At 38.2% G+C, this 19,959-nt stretch overlaps 1 long non-coding RNA gene across 1 annotated transcript in view; it reads left to right on the top strand.

Annotated features, from left to right (window-relative positions):
* The first annotated feature begins 8,054 nt into the window (after positions 1–8,054).
* The window catches only part of LOC144034351 (uncharacterized), a 33,786-nt gene continuing 21,881 nt past the window's right edge, over positions 8,055–19,959 (top strand). The window contains exon 1 of the long non-coding RNA XR_013288205.1: positions 8,055–8,184. This is a non-coding gene — a long non-coding RNA (uncharacterized LOC144034351). The remainder of the gene's footprint in view (positions 8,185–19,959) is intronic.

Here is a 19,959-nt window from a genome sequence, read left to right as displayed (position 1 = left end):
AACTTAGGAAAATATGTCAGAACATCCACATATGGCACATAAAGTTGTAATATTACATACAAGAAAGAAGTTTTAATGCTACAAGAATGAAGACGTAATATAATCAAGAACAAAATGTAATAAAAATAAAAGGATATTGTTTTCAAGGAATGTTTTGAAAAGTATAAAAAGGTTCTGAAAAAAATATCTTAACTCAACATTTTGAGAATAACGTATGTTTTTAAGAAAAAAATGAATTACCATAAAACTTGGAATAGTAGCAATATACAAAGAAAAAAGTTGCAATGTTAGAAGAATAAAATTGTAGTGTGACGAGAAAGGGTATTAAAGTTATGAAAATATTTGTATTTTCAGTGAAATGTTGTAATTTCATGCAAATAAGACTTATTAAAAGGAAAAAGTTATGTTATTCAGTTACAATGAGGAGAAAAAAAAGTTAATGTTACAAAATAGTTTGAATTATGACACAATAAAGACAATACAAAGTGTATTGCTCCAAGAATAAAGTCAACAATATAAGAATAAAAATTAGATATTACAAGTTACTAGATAACAAACAAAAATGTACTAAAGACGAAGCTAACATAACAAAATTTTTGTTCTACAGTACTTAAAAAAAAACAATTGCACATAAAACATACCACACAAATACTACTGCTAATAATAATTATAATAATAATAATAACCAAATAATAATGATTAATTTTTTTTTAATTCTAATTTTTGGGCCCCCACTGTGCAAGTTGTAAATTAAGTTAGATTTTCTTCTTAGAAAAATCACGTTACTATAATAAACTGAATAAAACTGAAAAAAAGTTATATTGCTATGAGAATAAAGTGTTAACTCATTCACTGCCATTGACGGCTATAGACGTCAAAAATTCATTGGAACTATTTCTATTAGTTGAACATTTTTTTCCACTTTTCTTAACACGAGTATGAAAACCTAGAATTTTTTTTTTTTTATTGTACATTTAGAACAAATATAAAATGTGTGATTAATCGTGAGTTAACTACTGAAGTCATGTGTTTAATTACAATTAAAAAAATTCATCGCCTGACGCGACTTAAATATTAGTAAAAATTCGGGCCGTCAGATAATTCAAATTTTTAATCGTAATTAATCGCATGACTTCATAATTAACTCACAATTAATCACAAATTTTATATCTGTTCTAAATGTACAATAAAAAAATCTAGGTTTTTATACTCTTGTTAACAAAAGTAGAAAAAAATGTTAAACTAAAAGAAATAGTTCAAATGAATTTTTGACCTCTATAGCCGTCAATGGCAGTGAATAAGTTAATATATATAGCAAAAAGTTTTAATGTTACAAGAATAAAGTCGCAATATTGCCAGAAAAGGTGCATTTTTTGAGAGAAAACTAGTTTAAAGTAATGTGCGACAGTCAAAAAAAATATCCCACAATGAGGAAACTTTTGACAGGTGAAAATTCCTGAAGAACGTCATGCGATCAATAATGGAGGCTCATTACTAGTAGTGCTATTACTAGTCGAGTAGTATGTTTTTCGGAATGTAAGAGAACCGAAGCAAAAAGCTGCTGTTTCAGTCCAAAAGCGGGCGGATGGGAGCACTTGTGATGAGTCACAACAACATTTGGATGTGAAGCGCATCTTCCGTGAGGATCGGGTCAGTCCTCAAATGACGGACTATAAATTGTAAAGGGGGTGGGGTGTTGGACTCGAACCACTTTTTACAAAACAATCCGGAACCCTACTAGAAAAAGAGACACAAAAACAAAAGTACAAGGGAAGCTTCATAATCCAACACAATGAAAATATGTTTTCGTTTGATTTTGTTGTGGGCGTGGCTAGCGCGTTTTTACACGAACACACGCGTTACAGTTATGTAATGTTGTACAACATTAAAACATTGTGTCTGCATTTAAGAAAAATCATTTTAAAAAATTGGGGATTATACAGTGGTGTATACAGTGCTGCTATGAATTTTAGGAATAAGTGACTTGCCATTATTCACTAGGGCTGTATTTTTATTTTTTTACCTTTAAAAAATATTTAAAAACTTGTTTGTGTGACAGACGCTTACGAAGACCTATAAAAGATTTGATGATGGCGACTGAAAGAATTTATTGACTTCACATGAGTTCCTGTGGTGGTAAAATTTAAATAATTTCTTCAAAAAGTGACTTATTTCATTTTATTGTAGTTTTTTTTTTAAATATAGTGGTTAGCTTGTTTATGCACACAGGAATATTTAAATGTCACTTGAAACTAGGGATGTTCAATACAACTTTTTTTCAGACCAATACCAGTGCAAGTACTCAACTCTTGAGTAGTCACTGATACCGATACCATTAGTACTTTTGATACATAAAATCTCTCCCATAAAACAACGTCAGATCATTTTAAAGAAAGCTCTATAGATTCCAAAATAGTATTTTTCCTTAAAGCTACATGAAATTAATGGAAACGTTCTATTCTTCAAATTTTTAGTTCCTGATCGTAAAACGTTCGGAAGAGTGCGGCTGATACTGATATCGGTCACCGCCGTGAGTACTACCTTGACCCAATACCGATATGGGCTGGACTGGCCGTTTCTGTAATAACTACCATTGCTTCAACTGTTTTTGTGCAGTTGAGAGGCTGTATCAAAGCCGTCTGTATGCTCTAGCATAAAAATAAAAACATTTATAAAACGTATACTTACGTCTTTGGGAGCATGGTAATATTTAAAGTAGAACATATTTATACGTTTTTGGGAGCAAATGAGTTAAAACAAAGTAACTCTTACTGATTCAGGGATTCACCATCTTGAGTCGTTGCTTATTGTCGAAAACAGTGATTTTTGACCAAAGTTAAAATGCTATTTGTAATCATATCGGTTCTCAACATTACATTGATTATCTAAGTTTGTCACCACATGGTTTATAAAAACAAAGTAACTGTTTTTCCTTTTAATTTCCTTTGTGTACTATTACATTACAAGTGAGCTTTTTGCAAAATGGCCCTGGTTGATCTCTTATACTCTGCTGCCACCTGCTGGCTAGCAACTACCATTGCTTCAAGCATTCTTTTCAGTTCAGAGGCTGCATCAAAGCCTTTTGTATGCTCTAGCATTTAAAAATATATATTTAAAAAAATGTATAAATATGTCTTTGGGAGCATGGTAATATTCAACATAGAACGTATTTATACGTTTTTGGGAGAACATTTTTTAATTTTAGTTTTATTATTTCATGATCAGCAATTTTCCCTTATACTTGTATGAGAGCTAATGAAATGTTACCTAAACATTACCTGGACAGTTAATAAAGGCGATTTCAACAAATGAAATTAATTCACTTCACATTACTTTTTATTGGTAAAATTGTTTTTTTTTTTTTTTTGGTCAAAAGTTAATTATTTTTTCTAAATTTTTGTTTCATTACACCCATAAATGTAGTTGGATCAAAAATAACCCAATTTGGGTCAAAAAGGTTCAATGGATTCAAGTAGCATTTCGATAATTTTTTTTAGATTGGATTGGATTGGATTGGACTGAAAATCGGGTCAATTTGACCCAAAAGTGGGTTGGTCCAATTTTGGACCCAATTTGTTTGTTTGTTTGTTTTACCCAGCTTTGGGTCAATTTGACCCAAGGAACAGGTCGGTCGAATGACTCAGCAGTTTTCCGAGTGTATAAAGCGGTCAGCTTGTTTTTGCATTTGTATGACAGCTAGCGATGAAATGTGACGTAAGACGCGTCCTGTTTTATGATGCTGACAGAAGGAACCAATTGACTTAACATTGTTTCCGAAGGAAAATGACGGTTTTGGAATTAAACAAACAGAACACGCTGTGTTATAACATAATGAAGTTCTTAAAGGAGAACTCGGCTGCAGTGCAGCCAGTCGTAGTTAACAAGGATTCATAGGCTTTCGTTAAATTGCCTCCAGGGGGACATAATTATTGTCAAATGTGTCACTACAGTATATTCCAGCAGCGCTTCAGATGGAGCAGATTGCGCTGAAATTATCGCGGCGTAGGAATTTCAGCACCGGCATGAATCAGTGTCGCAACCTTATAGGACAACAAGCGCGTCTTAAATGAATCGTCCTTGCGTCAACATTTAGCCTCGGGCGCCGGCTGACTGGCATCAATCAAACCCAAGGCGCTTATCTCGTGATCGGAGCTCCGCGGTTGGCGCTGATGTTGTCACGTGGCCAAGTCATGAGCTCAGGCTGGCGGAGGGTTGTTTGATGAGTCCGGTTCAACTGGTTGCACGACTGGTTAGGCAGCAATGATGACCTGCAACCACTCATTATCGATACGTGTGAAAATAGGTTGATTACAGAAGTTTTAGTTCACTCATATTAGCATATTAGCATGTTGTACAACAACAACAACAATGTATACCTATGTTGTGATCAAAAATAAAGATTGAGATTTTTCACCACTGAGGCTGAAGCTGGATTGTGGATTACGACTTGGTATGCGCAGGGAATTAAACCCGGGGGTCACCAGAGTTCAAGCCCCCCCCCCTTACTCCATAACCACAACACCCTGACTTTCCACCATGTTGCTTCAGCGCTGCTTCCTTCCCTCAGCTATGCGGTGGGGAGAAACACCGCCGTGCCTTCAACGTGTTGGAGAACTTCAGCAAAGCTTCAACGCTAACTAAAGATAGAACGTGAGAGGCGGTGGACGATTACGGACCCTTCCTCCAAAATTACAGCCGTCCCTTCCTGAAGAAAATATTCACTCTTTCCACCCACAATGAGCCCAGACAGAGTATGGTATTCCCGGTATTTATTTATTTTTTTTACTCAATTGCAGATGGAAAAGAATATAACAATATCTTGACATGGAGTGGAACTGTAGTTTAAAAATGTAAAATCCATTTCAAGCATCACTTTTTGAAACTGTTTTGGGATCATTCCATGCCATATCACACACACACACACAAAAAAAAAAATCTGAATTTTTTTTACCAAGCAGATTTTGATTTCAATGAAAGTACTAGTTCATACACTAAATCTCACATTTTAGGCCAATCAGAGCTGGGGTTTGGGAGCTACAGCCCACCGAATTTAAATATTTTTTTGCCAAAAAGGGGCGTGGCCGCACTCCTTTGAACCCTTATATCTCAGGAACTGCTGGGTCAATCGTCACAAAATACATAACGTTGGAAAGGTAATTCATCACGGATGCAAACCTGTAAGCATTTAGAAGATTGGGGTATGTTCTAGTAACATTTTGCTTTCATTGATATTCAAATTTCAAAGAAAATTCAATGACTATTACTGAATATTCAGTGAATATCTGAGGGTATGGGTACTGCCAAACAAACAAACAAATAAATAAAAAAAATACCACTCTGAAACTTTTATACATTTCAGAGAATATGTGTGATAACATTGAATAAAAATTGTTGAAGTCATGTGACTCACAAGGTCAATTTCAATGTCAATGTAAAGGTTACTGAAATATGCACCAATCTTCTCAATGATTTGAAATGCAAGTTGACTTCTAGTTCCAAAAAAAATACCTGTTTTGTGAAGAGTGACTAAATAGTTCCTGAGGTTCAAAGGCCTTTTGGCCAAAAATATTCAAATTCGGCGGGCCGTAGCTTCCAAAACAATTGACCGAAAATTTGAGATTGAGTGGTGTGAGGTCACTATCAACAAATACACCAAGTTCCATTCTAATCAAAACCTGCAACTGTGTGATCAAATGTACGTATCGTCATGACAGACATGTTTACCTTATTATATATCGATCAGTCAAACTGGTGTCCGGGACAATTTATTTATTTATTTTTTGGTTTAACCCTCTAAGAATCCGTAAAGTAATCATCAAAAATTGTCACGATGCTCCACCCACATTAGACGGCATCAGCCATTACTGCTCAAAAGTCTCAAAGACAACCATTATCGTCAACATAACAAAAACAAACAATAGTTGTAGCATTCATGCTAGCACCTACCGCAAGGAAAAATGGCCGACTTTTTAGCCATGTCAAAATCCACCAAAAGGTGACATCATTAACTACTTCTGGAGAGTGCCAATCAAAAGTAAGCCTTATTGTCCTCAGCATGTTTCTATTCAATTATATAACAAGTAAAACTACTCATTGACGCCAAGAAAAGTGAGTGTAACAGACATAAACAAGAAAAGCATCAGGAGAGAAAACAGACAGAAGACAAAAGAGTTTGTTTCCTGTAACAGAGCAAAAAGAGTTTGTACGAACGCTCATCATACATTTTTTAATGTTGTTGTTTGCCCACACGTGCTTTCCATTTGCGAGGCGGGGTCGAGGGTCATCGTACGTCTTAATCAGCACATGATAAGTGTCAGCGTGAACTCTCACCTCGACCGTCCGAGGCTTGGCGGCTCGGGTGGCCGGCGGCTGGAATCCCTGCGATCGCATGAGATAACGACATTATTCATCCGTGCGCAGATGTTCTCGCGATAACCCGACATGTTCTTGTTCCAGGCTCGTCTCGGCGCGTGCTCACACATCCGCATAATGTATCCCGGATCGTATTGTAATGTAATAGTAAACAAAGAAATGGAAAAGGAAAAACTTTGTTTTTATAAACCATGACAAACTTAGATAATCAATGTAATGTTTTAAACAGATAAGATTACAAATAGCATTTTAACTTTGGTCAAAAATCACGACTCAAAATGGTGAATCCCTGAATCAGTAAGAGTTACTTTATATTAACTGATTCGCTCACAAAAATGTATAAATACGTTCCATTTTAAAGATGACCATGCTCCCAAATACGTATTTATATGTTTATTTTTTTTATTTTTTTATGCTAGAGCATACAGACGGCTTTGATACAGCCTCTCAACTGCACAAAACGGTTGAAGCAATGGCAGTTATTACTAAAACGGCCAGTAGGTGGCAGCAGAGTAAAATAGATCAACCAGGGCCATGTTGAAAAAAAGTTCATTTACTCACAGCTCTAAACTTAGCTATATTCTAATGCTAATTGCTGCAAAACGGAAACAGATAGAAATATACTTTTTTTCCTGACAAAAAAAGAGACTTTAATCTTTCTTTTGGTATGTTCCAAATAGAAAACAATATTCTGTGGGCCTTGCAAAATCAGTCAAAATCTAGTAAAACAGCCAGGAGCGAAGGGGGTTGCTTCAGCAAAAATGGCTGGGAGTGAACGAGATAAGAAAGCAAATGTGACAACCTTCGATCATGAATGTGATGTTTCAAGTATATTGATGATTTATAAAGCCTTTTGAATGTTTTGACGACAAGCAGAGACTGGTGAAGACAGGAAGCAATCGTCATTACTTTGCTTTAATTACTTAAGTGACAAAGTTTAATTTTGATTTTAAAAAAACATTAAAGTTATTGAGCAAGCATTCATAATGCTGAAAATCAACCAATTAAAGCAATAAATATGGATTTTTGTCTGAAATGTCCTCCCTTATATCAAAATAGGACCCAATCAGCATTACTTTGTATTAATAACGCAATAACTTCACAATAGTTGTTTATAGCAAATTATAATCAAAAGATCCTTTCAAAATGTGTTAATTCCCTGTCTGACATTAATCAACGGACAATTAATTGTTAGTCTTTCAGAGAAAAGGGAGCGTGTATATTATTCGCTACAATGCAGTCACTTGTTTTTGCAGGTGCCGTTCTTGCGCCTATCAAACTGAAAGCACCTCTTGACCTCCATGTGAGTCATAAGTATGATCTTTCTTTTTGTTGTTTTAGTCTTTGACTCTTTCAAGATTCCCCCGTGAACCTTTAAAGACCGGCAGATCCATGAACCTGTGCAACTGTGATGGAAACACAGACAGCTCTCGGGACCCTTTCAAACACCCCATGTCCCCACTTGGCCCATAAAAATACACATAAACATCATTTGGACTCCAAAATTGCGCCATGACCCCAAAAAGAAACGTGTATGTAACTGCCACGTTGTCATTTTTGTGCATTTTGTTTCCTTTGCTTTTGGGTGTTTGTCGCAACCCACACCAGAGAGGGCGCTGTAGCAGGGTTGATGTGTGTATGTCGGTGAGTAAGTGAGTAGAGGAAGAGCTCAGGAAGGAGCGTTAAAAAGGATCATTAAGACGCAGCGAGACACACAATGTTGAGTTTATCAGAGAGAAAAACAGAAAAACGAAGATAGAAGAAAGAAAACAAGCCTAATTCCCTTTTTGGACGTTGAATCCAGCCAACAAGGTTAGTTTATTTTGTGTCTGTCAATACTTTTGTGTAAGTTAAATCTAAGCTGTTTTTATTTTCCTGGTGCTAATTGTTATGCTTGTATGTGTGTTTTGCTTCAGTTTTCACAGTGGGTTTATTGTTGGCAAGAAGCAATAAATTCAGCAGTAAAAAGAAAACTACTTGTTTCTGTGGCTATTAAGTGCAACTAAGGGAGCTATAGTGTAAATGTGGTAAGGACATTCTCAGAACTATTTCAAACTCATTCTTTCACGTTAGCACAGTCCCATAAAAATACACACATATATGGCATATACACTTTCCGTTTGAAGTTTACTAGCATGACAACCATTTTCTTCAAAATTGACCTAGAACAGCCTCTTAGTACATAAACTCAGCAGAGCCCCTTGTGCTAGCTAGCTAGCTATCCAAGCACCCGGGGAGCTAGCTAGCTAGCCAGCACCTGCAGCTATCGCCAAACTGCGGCAGGGTTTTTACTTTCTGGACCTGGATTTGCCACCTCTGAAACTCAGTAGCAACGACACTACAGAAGAATGACATTCAGGTATTTTTATCGCTGTCATATGCCATAACGCAACCATCCACAGGATTGACTTGAAGTCCAAGGTATCCCGGTGGGATACAATAAACTCCTTGTGAGCTGTAAAGAAAACAGATAACAAGACGCAAAAGCCCGTCATAGACGCAAAACCCGCCTCCACCCCACCGCCGACGCGTGTGTGTGTTCAGTAAATGCGATTAAGGGTGAACGGCCGAGGAACATTTTGACACATGTCTTGTATTTGCAGCGAGATATCGGCGACATTGGATCCAGAATCCAGATGGTGGCGTTGTGCTTTTTTCTGCACCCGCCGAATGGGTGTTGGGAACGCGCTGCACGGCGGCGCGCGCTCGCAAGAGTGACGTGACCTTGCGTCGCCACATGCGTACGTTCCGCGGAGGCCTTTTCCGACGTCAGCGCGCGGCTCTGGAACCACTAATGCGATGTCTTTGTTTTGGTAAACAGGCCTCTAGAAACAAACCGCTGCGATCACAACGCGGGCCCGACCGCTGCCAAAATGAATACGCGGCTAACGACACTCTTTGGCCCGCCGCCCGCCCCCGCTGCTATTGATCCAATGTGGATTCTTCCAGTCCACTTTATTGCCCTAATGCGAAACATCCATCACGGAGGATTCCTGCTGTCCAAGTCAGCTGAAAATGCAGGATTTCCCCTTCGAGGTTCTGCATATTTGACATGCAAGGTAGAAGACGCTATGATTTAACTGGGCTAGAGGTCGCGGGGACAAGGACAGCAGTGTGTCATGCAGGGTACACACATTCCAATTCTTCTACACCAGGTACACGCATGCATGGATTTCACTTTCCTTTGATCCTTCCTCGGGTCTCCTGACAACCTCACGACTAGCTGGATTCTGAAGTATTCGGTTTAGGTGAACGGTATGGGATTTTTAATAGGTTTTAGGTGAATTAATGAACACACACACGCACGCACACACACACATGCACATGCACATACTCACCCACATAAAAAATAAAAAATAATTTTACACTCGTACCAATTACAAGCATTAAGATGGGACCAAACATACCAATTATTCACATTTAAAGTTGGGTACATGCACACAATTTTTTAGCATCTTCATGTGGGTACACTACACACATACCGACTTCTAACTTTATCGTAATTTTTATAATCATCAGGAACTAGGATTAGAATTTTTAATTACATTTTTAAAAATAGGAAATATAGATTTTCTTTAAAATTATCTGTCAATTTTGGGGGGAATTTTTTGTAGTAGTGGTATCGGTGACTACTCTAGAGTTGAGTATCGGTATCGGTCTGAAAAAAAGTGGTATCGAACATCCCTAATATATACTATTGTTGACCATGACCCTTTTCCAAACAGATCGGGGAGGAAAATTCACTTAACACACCAAATACCACAGGATAATTGCTCAGTGTAATCTTTCGATAATCCGATAATCATCTGATGCTGACTTTGAATGAAAGGAAAACAATCAAATTCGTCCCGATTATCGGTATGTGTATGCTCCGCTCGACTGAGCCAGCCCTTAAAAATGTTGTTTATCCGTCACGTTACAGGATTACAGCATGAAGGATATTCTTACTTTATCGCAACAACATCTGGAGAAGATTTGACCAGAGCGTGTGGCGTAAAGTCGACTGAAGCGGCTAATTAAGAGTCGGGATGCCGTCACCGGCTTTGAGCTTCGCGACGCGCTCATTCAACTCTGTCTTGTCTATCTTGACTGTCTGTCTGTCTGACCAGGAACCGGGATGAGTGCCATGAGCGTGTTGCGAGCGCTTTTACGGTGGTTTCCAAGGCTCGCCGCAAGGCTCGTGATAAGCTTTGATAAACACTCGCTTGTGATGAGAGTGGCACTTTCAGTGACGTCCATGAAAAGTGGGAGGAAAAAAGCTTTACAATAGGGGTATATATCATAAAGTGACGATTTATTAGCTAGTTGACACTTTCTAGACTACCATAAGCTTTTTCAAGAAATGTGACATATGGATAGCGTGAATTGTTCTACCTTCTTATCTCTAGCTTCGCTATACTATTAATGACCAGATTTAATATTAACTCATTCACTGCCATTGATGGCTACAGACGTCAAAAATTGATTTGAACTATTTTTATTAGTTTAACTTTTTTTCTACTTTTGTTAACAAGAGTATAAAAACGCAGGAAAAAAATTATTGTACATTTAGACCAGGTATAAAATTTGTGATTAATCACGAGTTAACTATTGAAGTCATGCGATTAATTCAAATTAAAAAATTTAATCGCCTGACAACCTAATTTTTAATAATCTTTTTTTCAAAAAAGAAAAGATAATCAAAAATTAGGGCATCGGGCAATTATTTTTAATTGGAATTAATCGCAGCATGACATCAATAGTTAACTCATGATTTTGTGATTAATCACGAGTTAACTATTGAAGTCATGCGATTAATTCCAATTAAAAAATTTAATCGCCTGACAACCTAATTTTTAATAATCTTTTGTTCAAAAAAGAAAAGATAATCAAAAATTAGGGCATCGGGCGATTACATTTTTAATTGGAATTAATGGCAGCATGACATCAATAGTTAACTCATGATTAATCACAAATGTTATATCTGGTCTAAATGTACAATATTTTTTTTCTAGGTTTTCATACTCTTGTTAACAAAAGTGGAAAAAAATATGAAACTAATAGAAATAGTTCAAATGAATTTTTGACGTGTATAGCCGTCAATGGCAGTGAATGAGTTAAGAAAGACGATTACCGGAATGATCGAGTCAGATGCGGAAGAAGGTCTAACGGTAATCCATCCAAATCCATCTTAATTACGCCCACACGGGGGCTGACGTAGCCTAAACATTGTCACTACGTGCACCAAAAGAAAGAATCAGCACATAATAGAAAAGTCACAGTATCTAATTATATGCGAGAGAGGCCTAAATAACATACGCATAGCCAAGTTCAGTCATTAGCCCAAGAAAGCGTCAAATAATGACATCAAATGGGGCACACAAGAATGTAACAATGCATCCAAAACTAGCATCAAAGTGAGCATAATTAACTTTTTAAAAGCTGCACATTTGATACAGTGCTTGCATTGGCGTTCATTAGTGTAGTGTGGTTACAACTTTCCTAAACTGTACGCTCGAAATTCCATGTGACTATTAAAACTCAAAAGTAATTTATAAATGTCCCAATCCTTTCCCGTCCCATCCCACGCATGCCATATACTGTAGTCACCTTCCTCTGACCATTTGTTCTCCTTTTCACCTTTTGTTCCCGCTTGAAGCCAAATCAGTAATAACTTTGTGTTGGAAACGGCCAGAGCAGCACAACGCCAATGTGGTCCAAAAAGCACACTACAAATATAAACAGCACTAAAGAGCCAAAGGAAAGCCACACTCGTGTTGATTGAATTAGCTTAATTGCTCCTTTTGGCCTACTATGGACACACGCACGCACACAAACTCACACAAATACTCCGCGGGGTTCATCGCAGATTTTTTATTGTTTTTTACAGTACAGTATACGGGCAAGTCCAACTTTCGAGTTTTCGCCCCTACAGTGTAGTACCACAACATAAACAGCACTGAGCTAGCGTGGAAGAGATGTAGTTTAATAGAAAGAGAAGAAGAAGCAGAGAAGATCTCCAATTTAACTTTAAATATATGCCCACAAGAATTGTTGTAGGTTATGTAGCAGTTGTTGTTGGTTTATAATAATCAAAATATGGACGCTAATAGCCTGCGTTCATGTTAGCATTGCGCTAGTGAATGTTCCATGGTTTAGTTAAACATTTTGGTGAGACTATAAAATTCCTTAACATACACACGCTCACACAAATGCATAGTGAACCCCCACGGGTATCGCCGATTTTTATTGTTTTTTACAGTTTACAGGCAAGTCCAACTTTCGAGCATCAAGCGAGTGTGGAAGAGAGAAGAGGCAGTTAAACTCCATTAAAAATAGAGAATATATGCCAACAACAATTGTTATATATTATGTAACAGTTTGAAAACCATAGAAGCTAATAGCCTACGTTCATGTTAGCATTGCGCTAATGAACTGTCCATGGTTTGGTTAAAGGGACATTCGGTGATCACTAGCGCCATCTAGTAATGAACTAATAATTCATTCATTTAAAAAAAAAAAAAAGACGATGTTTTTGTCAATAGTATGGAAAAAAAGTTTTATCGCATAAACGTATTATATATATATATATATATATATATATATATATATATATATATATATATATATATATATATATATATATATATATATATATATAAAATAATCTTCCTGTTACGGATGCTCAAAGGTCAACTTTGCGAACGTATTTAGCCCGGGTTGTATTGACCTTCCACAGCTGGAGCCTGCAGGTGGTCGTCACTATCTTCCGTGATTGGGGCCCGTCGCTTGTCACTTTCTGCTTTGTTCTCACACACTTTTACTAGTTTTTTTTTTTACTAGCTTCTTCCGCTAGCCGCTCTCGTTAGCCGCTCCGGCTAATTCTGGCTCGCTCCGACTTTCAGCGTCGCTCACCGGGCCTCACAACAGCTGCCAAGTCGCCGTCGTTTGCCGAGATGCTCGTATGCTCACGCAAAATAAAAATTGGCGGTAGGCTTGCGAAATGTCGTCTCTCGGAGCCACCGTGGCGTGTGGGCTCCTGTGGGCTCCTGTGGGCTCCTGTGGGCTTCTAATTCTATTCTTTGACTACTAGATGGCGCTAGGGATCACTGAATGTCCCTTTAAACATTTTGGTGTGAGACTACAAATTCCTTAACGGGAACACACAAATTCAGAAACTACAAATGTTATGGCCAACATCATCGGTCCCCAAAATACGTCCTCGTAATCCAAAACATGCACGTCACATGCAGCCATGCACGCACACGCTGACATGTGTGAAGGCGTCATTAAAATCCAGCTGCCTCCCATCCGAGCTCGTCCACCATTGCCAAAGGATGATGATGATGATGATGATGATGCTGTTGATGATGAAGTTGCACTGGATGCCGCCGGTCCCATGATGACATCACAGGATGATGTCATGAGGGTCGGGCGTGGCACCCTGTCAAGCAGCTGAGAAGGGGAATGCTTCAATGTGCGTGTGTGTGTGTGTGTGTGTGTTGGGGCAGGGCGCAAGTATGCAGCGAGTCCGCTGAGGTCTTGCGCACTCGGTCAGATGTTTGGACGGACGCTCGATGTTGCGTTTGCGTCGTGGGAGGAAGTGGAGAGGAAAAAGTTGGACGTGCAGCATAAATTAGACAATATTAGAGTAAATGTTTCTAACGACAAAGCTAGCAACTCGGGGTTGACACAATAATCTGTGAAGTCCTCCAAGGATTTGGTCCATCGTGTGGAGCTGATTAATCAGGAGGGAATTGGAGTCAAGATGGAGTGCACTACTTTGCTGCAACCAGTAGAGGCGCTGTTGATACACACAGTAAACAAAAATAACTTTAAGGGAAAGCCAACCCAAAAATGTTTCCTTATAATAATACTGTATGTTATATGCAGCCTTACTAGTCTAAATATTGTATTCTGAATAATATTGTGTTTGTGGAATATGAATTGAGCAGCAAAATCCACCCGTTTTTAGGCATCTTGTGGGCGGCCATTTTGCTTCTTTTTGTCGACTGAAAATGACACAACAGTTGCTCAGGTAACGGGCAGTCATGGCTCAGCTTGCAAACGTCACTCGGCGAATAACACATTAACCTTCAGGACAAATTTCTAGTCATACCCAATATGCATGATGGGTTGGATAGTTTGACCTTGGGGGAGGTACTGTGTTCTACCGGTTTTAGTGTTAATTTGACAAGAATTTTTTATTTAGTTTTATAGTCTTTTGACTAAAATTAATTAGTTTCTGCCATAATTTATTCATTTGATTGTATTTTAGTTTTAATTCAAGATGTTTTCCTTCAGCATACATTTAAGCTTTTATATAGAAATTTATAAACACAGCTATTTGTAACTAGTTTAAGACGCACATTTGACACAACAGTGTCTTTATCAAACTTTGTCTCAATTAAACAACGCACTAGGACCCCTTGGTAGTCTAACAATATGCCCAAAGTAAAATACACTCAGCACTGAACTAAAAGCACGCATTCATTAACATAGCATTTTTCCTCCACTGAGGCCATCACACCACAACAACAAAGGCAAGGTATTTTTTTTTATTGTTCAAATACTCTTTTTTTTTTTTTTTTTTTTTACATAAATAGAAATTAAAATAGGAATTTTCTGTTTTTGGAGCCTGGGAACAGATTAATTGCATTTACATTATTTCCTATGGGAAAAAATGTTTCGGACTTTGAACACTTCACAGAAACTCCGAGGTACCACTGTAATTCCACTTCCAGGTACAAAGTGCATCTCTCGCACGATGATGTAGGTCAACGGAAACTTCAGTGCCACCTCCAGACAGTGAGTGGGCAATAAAATGACGAAACCCTAGATTCCGCAAACGTGTTTTTTCCGCTGTCCGTAAAGGTAAAGCAAGTGTTGCTTCTGTTACTTGGACTTTGCTCAGCCTCCTTGTGGCAGTAAATTGCAGCACAAACCTCCCACGCAGTCCATCGGTGATTAAGAAAAAAAAACAAGCATATCAGAAGTTGTAGCTATGCAGAACTGTGACGTTGTCACAACAAAGTTACAAAGCAAGGTGAGAAAGGGCACGCGTGACGTAAGATAATATACTACGCTGTCCTGTAGGGAAAAGGGCAGGTAGCGGCGAGTCGGACGTGGCTGAAGTCACTGGAGAAGAACGGGCAAACCAGTTTTAGGATTGGCGATGAGTCACGAGTGGGTGTAAACACACAAGGTAGGCCATCATTAACATCACTTATATTGTCATACATGCCAAAGAGTGACAAGGGGAACAAGTATGTTGTGTTACAAGTCAAGCACAAAAAGATTTTTTTACACCGCCTTGTTTAGGTCAGTGTGTCCCAACCTGTAGTGACACAAATTACACAGAGGCACATATACTGTGTACAGGGTGACACACACACACAAAAAAAACGGAACTTTTTAACAATCCAATAAAACCAAGAGTGATGGAAGAAAAATAGTGTATTCATAGCAGTTGAAACCTTAAAACATGCCATTTACAATCAAACAATGATGGAATCCCAGCTGAGATGTTGCAGTGGTCAATGAGGAATCTCAACAACAGATTTCAATGGATTCGGATACAGGTAGAAGTCATGTATAGGACGTAATTTAAAAAAAAAAAAAAAGAAAATTCCAACATTGTTTCTTAAATGGCATGTTTTAAGGTTTCAATTACTATGAATAAAATATTTTTCTTCCATCACGCTTGGTTTTATTGGCTTGTTAAAAAGTTCCCATATATATATATATATATATATATATAAATGCCAATAAATAATAATAAATAATAAAAATAAAAATCTCATGCCCAACCTCCAAAAATGTCACCTCATCAATGCAATGTCAGCTCAAAGAAAAAATAAATACCTTTAAAAAACAACAACACACAACTAAATAAAGAAATACAAATTCATGGCTACCCCCCGCCCTCCAAAAAAAGTCACCTCGTCAATGCCTTGAGGACAACAAAGAGCATCAATCGGTGATGTCAGCCCAAAAAACAAAAACAATAAGCGCATTGAAACAAAAAACAAAACAAAACGCCTGCTATAAATCTAAGCCACAGCAAAAGCATAGACAATAAAACATCATTAAAATATGCTACATTTTAGGTGTGGTCATCATTAAATCAACAAAATTGTTGCCGATTTTCGACCAGTAGATTAATATGGTGGTTATCCTCATGTATAAATCAATGAGGGGGAAGAATCAGATGAGACTAAATAGAGTGTCAAATTTTATGTTGTTGTGTCAAAAATATTCAGCTTTTTTTTTCCCACATGAAACAAAACCATAAAACAAAAAAAATCCAACATTCAAAATACTCCTACATTTTGTAGATGTCTTCATTTTCCATGAGAGTTAAAAAAAAATACAAAATTTACCAGTGCTCATCTGACTGCAATCATTTGAAAAATTCCTACTTTGCGCACTTGGACCTGCAGTATAAATCCAGCCTAGATAACCAGATCGTGGGAACCAAGGAACTGACTTGCTAAAATAGCAGGTTCAGGCTAGCCTACCTACTGCGACTGTGTTGCGTTACATAATTTGGATTTTCTTTTCCCCGCCGCGATGACGCAATTGCAAACATGGCCTCGCAAACCCCGCAAGTTAGCTTTATAGACGTGTAATTGACTTTTATAAGCCCCCGCTTTAGGAGCCCAGCGTCAAAGAAAGAAAAATAACTGCCAGCATTGGCGCGGAGCACTAGAACAACGCTGGGCGGCACCGGCACAATGCTAAAAAGCTTATGTGAGAGTGAGACAGTCTCGCCAGTGTGAGTCTGCAGATTAAAACTTGTGTGTTTTTTTCTGGAATCTCATGTACGCCATCAAAAAAGCAAGAAAGTGATATGTTACTGTAAACGGGACTAGTTTGCTGATACAGTTCCGACTGTATGTATTTGTACAGTGATGGTGATTCCCATTGTTTGGACTGCTCTCCATCACCTGGAATGAAGACTATGAGGGTGAATGTGGATTATGCTCTACGGACCAGGACTGTTAGTGGGTCGTAAAGTGCAGTACAACAATATACATGCTGTAGGAAAGCCGAGGAAGGCTAGTAGACGGTTGTAAAGCAAGGTCAAGTCCCAGATCACTGTGGTAAAAAAAACAAAAAAAAGCAAGTCGAGTCACTACCAAATTTTATCGGAGTCAAGTCATTAATTGGTTCAATCAAATTGAAGGTCAAGTCATAAAATCTTAATCATATTTGATCAGTAATAACTTCATGTTTCACACTGTTACTGTGATGACAAATCACTAGGCAGCCGTGGCAAAGCAATTAAGAATATCACCTGCCATCGTGGGTCCCCACATTAGCATCCCCCCCGGTCCGGACACATAGCTGCAGTGTCTTTGAGCAAGACGCTGATACCCTGTACTTACTCCATGGCTGTTTAAGCAGAGATGATTGCATATTGAAATATGTTGAATGTGGCACGGAAAACACTTATAATGATCCGATTTTAAAACGACATCATTTAAGTTGATTTTGGTGCTAATATGGTTCCCAAATCTATTGACGTGCATTAATTTATGGAGGCACTGTCACATCAAATATGGCGAACCCACTAAAGGCCAAAAAAGTACTCAAAGTGGAGTATTTTTAAATAATAAACACTTTAACTCATTCACTGCCATTGACGGTTATGGACGTCAAACATTCTATTAGTTTAACATTTTTTTCCACTTTTGTTAACAAGAGTATGAAAACCTAGAATTTTTTTTTTATTGTACATTTAGAACAGATATAACATTTGTGATTAATCGTGAGTTAACTTGTAAAGTCATGCAATTAATGATGATTTTAATTGCCCGACGCTCCTAATTTTTAATTGTAATTAATCGCATGACTTCAATAGTTTACTCACGATTAATCATAAATTTTATATCTGTTCCAAATGTAACATTTTTCTTCTTCTAGGTTTTCATACTCATGTTAACAAAAGTGGGAAAAAAAATGTTGAACTAATAGAAATAGTTCAAATGAATTTTTGACGTCAATAGCCGTCAATGGCAGTGAATGAGTTAATAATGGCATAGTTCCAAGATTACACTCTTCATGTTTTCTAATCTATCGTTTTATTGTCTTCTCAATTAAACGCATAACCGACATCAATTTAAGTTAATATTTGACCAGCTATCGGTGAGCTAAGATGTTGAGGTAACCTAGCTAGCTTCATCAAAGGAGGGATCCAGATGCACCTTAAACATTTTCAGAAGTACATTGAAGCAAAACGAGGAAGTTCTCAACATATGTTGGGTCAATTTAGGATTTAGTTTAGGAGCTGAAATGAAGCCACTACCAGGGTTCTAATCTGCCGCTCCCTCCCTTTCTGCTTTCCTTCCTGCCATTCCCGATCCAAACTGTGGCCCGTTCCTCAGGTACTCCCTCAGTTACTGTCACAGTCAGACCAAGTCTTCCATTATCATTAAATATTTGTTCTAGAAACCACTGAACTGCACTTGCAGTTTTCAGAATGTGTAGTCGACTGTTAGTTCAACAAAAGCAAAAGTGAGCTCAGAGAAACGTCTGCGAAAACAACACTCTGAAGGTCAAACATCGGCATGAAGTAACAACTACCAAAACATCAATTTGAGACTAAAGGGGGGTGGGGGGGGGGTGCTCAGTCTGTGCTCACATTAAACTGACAATGACAGACGTTTTAGGCGAGGCGGCAGTGTTGAACCTGTGCCAGACGCTAATGAATACACATCCCTCGCCAGCCGCACGTCAAACCTTTTGGCAATGGCCACCACATCCCGCCGGGGCAGGACGGATGGTGTGCTGTCTGGCAGTCCGGTGCCCAGAGGAGTCGGGGAACTTAACAAGGGCACTTGAGAGACATTTTGAGGACGGGATGTTGAGATGAGGGGAGGTGTGGTAAAGAGATTCGGATATTCGGTATGTGACCGGCACGATCTCCCGTCGCAACTTCCTGTTGCAGTAATTGTCTTTATGGCTAGACCAAGCCGCGCCTTGGCTTTCGGCAGGTAAACAAAACATGCTCACCAAAGTTACCTGTTAGGCGGCAGTCACAAAGAGTACTTTGAGGTAAGTTCAAAAGCTCAAAGGACGAGGCCAATCAGAGAAGCAGACAGCACAACATTTACTTTTACTTCTTTTGTTTGTCGTCTTCCCTTTGACCAAAAGAAGTCAATTCACTTGTCAAGCTCTATTACATTCTTTTTCTCCAGTTTCTCAAACTAAGACTCTACATTTCCTTGATATACTTCTTCAATGTTCTGATTTCAAGATCATAGCAGAGAAATCACAGCCTGAATAGATCAGTTCCGTGGTGGGTTCTCAGGGTTCCCCTCAGGAAGTAACTCCAGACGTTAAACAAGAACATCAGCTTCCCGTCCCTACAGACTGAAATAGTGCAGCACCAAACTTGTGTGAACCAGAATCAAACCGGTTTTGACCAAAATCCTAACCACTACAGTATGCAACCTAGGCCACCACCCTTTAAGACTGCAAGAAACCTTGGATGCAAATCTTGTGGTGTTCCTACTACCTCAAGAAGTCCCTCCAGAATGAAAAAATAAATAAATAACAACACAGTATCCAATATCAAGTACCCAAACTCTACTGAGTACTTAT

The sequence above is a fragment of the Vanacampus margaritifer genome, chromosome 14 (assembly GCF_051991255.1).
Source record: "Vanacampus margaritifer isolate UIUO_Vmar chromosome 14, RoL_Vmar_1.0, whole genome shotgun sequence".
NCBI lineage: Eukaryota > Metazoa > Chordata > Actinopteri > Syngnathiformes > Syngnathidae > Vanacampus > Vanacampus margaritifer.
Note: the sequence above shows the minus strand (reverse complement) of the source record. Positions and strands in the feature narration are given on the sequence as shown.